Source organism: Galeopterus variegatus, unplaced genomic scaffold (genome assembly GCF_000696425.1).
Source record: "Galeopterus variegatus unplaced genomic scaffold, G_variegatus-3.0.2 Scaffold8005, whole genome shotgun sequence".
Taxonomy (NCBI): Eukaryota; Metazoa; Chordata; class Mammalia; order Dermoptera; family Cynocephalidae; genus Galeopterus; species Galeopterus variegatus.
The window spans coordinates 33,155-38,195 of record NW_007734116.1 but is presented as its reverse complement, the minus strand read 5'-3'; positions in this window follow the sequence as shown (position 1 = coordinate 38,195).

Sequence of the window (5,041 nt, the reverse complement as noted above, 5' to 3'; positions counted from 1 at the left end):
TGCACCGCTTGGGAGCATGGCGGCGCTCCCGCCAAGGGTTCGGATCCCATGTGGAGACCGGGTTCCCACTCACTGGCTGAGCACAGTGCGGGCGCAACACCGAGGGTTACAATCCTGTTACTGGTCAGTAAAAAAGACAAAAAGGAAAAAAAAAAAAGAAGGTAACTATTCATCTATTTGATCTTCTTTTTAGTACATATTTTGCCCCATTAATACCAGAATTCAAAAGTCATGGAAAGAAAGACCAGGTTTGCCCTTTCATGATTGTATCCCTCAAACCTCCTCCAGTATCTGATCAAGTTATTTCATTTTTCAGCAAAAATTTAGCACAATTTTAAAAGGTATTAAACTGGACATACTTCCATATTTCTCATATGAACATTTCAGTAATAGTAATTATCATTTGGTCTTAGAATCCTTCCATTTAAAATAAACTTCTGTGAGCTGGGTACATACAAAGATTTCATACCTGTATCCTTCTTCAGGGAAAACTAGCTGTCAGAATTTTGAAAGTCATCCTTAAGTGCAAAGAGTCTCTAGCCAAGGTCAGGCCTTTTCCAGGGTGGTCCATATTTTGTGATCAGCGTGTGGTGTTGAGGATGATTGGCCATTTTATGACTTTCTCCCCATTCCATTCCTTTTTATTGATCCCTATTAATTGTATTTTACATTCCTTTCTCTACTTCACCCTAAGAGAGTTGGTGCAGAGAGTGGTCCAAGAGAATACATGATAAGATAAAAATTGCGAATAGAATCATTCACCTTTAGCTTGGCAGTAAGGTACATGTCACTGGTGGTACGTAGCTCAAGTTTGAGGTCCAATTATTAAAATAAAATTGTGATGCATTGGGATTATATTACAGTGTAAGAAAATGTATAGCAGATGTAATATATTAGACATTGGGGAGTTACCAAAACACTAACAGCAATAAATTAACTGGAATTAATAGCTATTGTAAAAAACCATTGATGCTGTACAGAAGACATGGAAAAGGTAAGGGCAAGAACCAGGCAATTGAAAGCCAGGTATAAGAAAGCATCTTTTTAGTTGCATGTAAAAAAACCTAATCTCCTGCAGAACAAAGGTGGGGAAAACCAAGGATAAAATCCAGGAGTAATATTCTGAGAAAATGAACATCAAATAAAGTTAAATGCCCACTAAAGTCAGCTTTAATATACCAAGGTCAGGAATCTCCTTGGAAAAACTTGGCTTGTGAATATGAAATGGAGATATGGGGAATGTCCCTGAAAATTTTGATTCTTTAGATTTTTAACCTAGAAAAGTAGTTCATTCCTCCCTTGTGAAAGCAAGTACTTTCTCCTTGTTAGAAGAAAATATAGAAGCTTCTCCCTAAGAAAGCAATAACTAAAATCCCCAACTCTTCCAGGACAACAGTGAGATCAATAATTTATGTTAAGTAGCATTGTGTCCTGACTTGGGGTGGGCTGATTCTGACATGGAATTTAAGAGACTGTACTTTAAAGAAGCCAAGATAGTACAGAAGAAGATGTGTTCTGAGACTGCTTGATCAAGATGACTTGATGCCATGGATTTCTTGGGGCAGCTTGCATACAGTGATTTAGAGAGACAGCCGTATAAAGTCCTCCTATTTTAGTCCGTGTCAGGACAACACTAACACGCAATATTCATTCCAGAGATTCTTTCTTGGTCTGCAAGTCTTGGTTGAGTCTACATTATAATTCAACTTCTTCTGTTTGATCCCACTTTCACACTCTTTGTTGAATGAGCATCTCATAGCCATCCTAAACCTAATCTCCATCTCACTATTAGCTTCTGGAAAATGCAACTTACAACAGTCTATTTTTTTTTAGATAAACTGATTGAGTAGCTTTTCACTAAATGAAATGGAAACATATATGTCTTTCTATGTCACAGGTTGTTAAACTTAAAATCTTGGTTGGATCTTAGGGGGTCAGATCCCCCTAATCTATTTTATGCAAATGTTTTATGGATTTATGTGATGGTGATTTGTGTGTTTATTTTTTCTAAGAATAGATGCTTACATATTCGCAAGATGAAATCTATTATTTTCATCCAATTGTCAAAGCTGCATGCGACTATGGGCCGGCCCGGTGGCTCACTCTCCAGTGCGCCACTTGGGAGCGCGGCAGCGATCCTGCTGAGGGTTCGGATCCCATGTGGAGACCGGTTCCCACTCACTGGCTGAGCGTGGTGCGGGCGCAACACCGAGGGTTGCGATCCCGTTGCCAGTCAGTAAAATGACAAAAAGGAAAAAAAAAAGCCACATGTGACTAAAAAGAAGTTCAACTTAATGCTGTATATGTTAAAAAAATATGCATATTTTTTCATGATCCTGGATATCTAACTATTTCAGAATTGACAGATGATAATTTAAACAGTTAAGCATCTGTTCTATATATGTTCAAATCAATTAACAATATGCTTATCAATACTATGTAAGAATAGGGAGTTGAGGACAGAATGGTCAAGTAGCATATATATATATATATACACACAAAAAAAATGGAATACTGTCCTGCTATAAGAAATGATATAGTATCATTTGCAGCAACATAAATGGAGCTGGAAACCATCATGTTAAGTGAAGTAAGTCAGGCACAGAAAGACAAATAGAGCATGATCTCACTCATATGTGGAAACCAAAAAAAAAAAAAAAAAAAAGTGGTTCTCATAGAAGTAGAGAATAGAATAATGGTTATAAGAGGCTGTAGGGGAAGGGAATGAGAAAGAGAAGTGGTGGTGGACTAATGGGTACAAAACGATGCTATCTGCCCTAAGTGATTCATTGCACAGTATATGCATGCATTGAAACACATTGTACCCCACAAATATGTACAAATAAATGCTAAAATAAAAAAATAAATAATAATGAATAAATCTTTTTCAAGAAAGTCCAGTATAAATGTTTACTGTATGGGTTTTGTTTATATTATTTTATTTGTGGGGATATTCAGTATTTGTTTTTAATGAATAAAGATAATGATTTTTTTTTATTGTAGCCATGAAGTATTTTGGAAGTATTTTTATCATGTCAAAATTTAATTTGCTCTTATACGTTTGAGAGTAACAGAGGTTAATGTTTTGGTAATTTTATTAACAAATTACACAAATAATACATAAATTTTATTCATTATATGATAGAGGCTATTCCAAATTATCTGAGGATCTGACAGTCACATTAATGCCCCGTGGCCTCCTGGACTCAGTAATTAATCAGCTTTGACTGCACCAGGTGTAACTGACTTTGAAGCAGGATCTCAAGAAAAAATCAAATGCACACAGATGCATTGTTTTGCATTATTCCTTTTAAGATTGAATCTTCATTTAAAAATAATTAAAATTAGTATAAATGTCTTTTTATATGAAGATTTGAATCTCCTTGTCTACTTCACTATTTTCCAAAAGGAAGTAATAATCACCTTACATTAGCATGAAGTGAGTTAATTAAAATTAACACGAAAAGAATGCTAGAATTAATTTTGATGATGCAGCACTGTGATGACATGTATCAACAGAAACAGACAAAGCAAACTATTAAAGGTTGGAGAAACATTTTATAATTACTCTTATCATTTTCTGTCCTTTCACTTCTCTGAAGTATTAAACCTGTAAATAATAAAGATGTATGCTTCTATCAGCTTTGAATATAGAAAGTTATGTTTAAATAGAAGATATTTCTAGATACCTTGTCAAGAGCATTGGTATAAAAAATACTTAAATATAACTCAAACATAATTGACATAGATTGAGGGAAATCCAAATTTCCAAAAATACAGAATCTTTCCTAGTGAGAGAGGTCCTGGCAGATAATTATCTTCTGCTTTTACTATAAAGAGTCAAGTAAAATAACTCAGAAAATTCAATTCTAATAGTAATAAAATAATCTATCAGTAGGAAGTTATTCTAGCTAAAGAAATGGTAAGTTTGAAGGGCTGATACGGAATTCCCAAAATATGGTGTAGGCTGCTCCACATACAGGCCAGACAGAGGAATCATTGGCTGACAGCAGGAAACAGGATGCCTTGTCCTAAGGCAAGCAAAAGTAAAACATATCTTTATGTACTGGGACAGCCTCATTTTATCTTTATAGCATCTACATTTGGAGGTAGTAGGAAGGAGGCAGCGATGAAAGATAATTACTCACACATTTTAGCACCTTCTTATAGCTTGGGAGCAGATGGGCTCACTTGGTATGGCATTATGTTCCAACCAGGCAAGTCAGTGGCAAAGGCAAAACGACAGTCCAGCTCCCAGCCTTCTCAGTCTTGATCTCTCTTCCAGTATTGAGGCAGCGATGAAAGATAATTACTCACACATTTTAGCACCTTCTTATAGCTTGGGAGCAGACGGGCTCACTTGGTGTGGCATTATGTTCCAACCAGGCAAGTCAGTGGCAAAGGCAAAACGACAGTCCAGCTCCCAGCCTTCTCAGTCTTGATCTCTCTTCCAGTATTAACCATCAAAAATCCCACTTATGTTTCTAGGCTTTAAAATATATTTCATACTGTGACATGCTTATTTCTACCCTATATCATGTGCAGTATCAGATGCTTTCACATGTATTTAATTATTATGAGATGCTAACAAGATAAGGGTTATTGTGCCCATTTCACAGACAGAAATAAAACAATAAACAAAAGTGAGATCCAGCAAGGCTAGGGAGGTATTACTTGCAGAGGTATGGGGATGTTGTCCACATCTGACACAGAGTCCCTTGTTCTTCTTAAATGTGAAAATCTGCCAATTTACCTCCACTTAGATTTACAAATATAGGGATACTCATTTAGATTATAATATTTTCCTGATGAATTAAACATTGTAGACATTATGAAATTTTTTTCTATCTCTAGCAATGATTTCTGTTTGAAGGTGTACTTTATTTTCTATTAATATAGCATGTACTCATTGGCATGCAGGCTCATGTGTTTGCACATGTGCATGTGTGTGTGTGTTTGCATGACATATCATTTTTCATTTCACTTACAGCCTTTCTTCATCGTTACATTTTAGCTGGCTGGGTCTTTTAAAAATCTATAT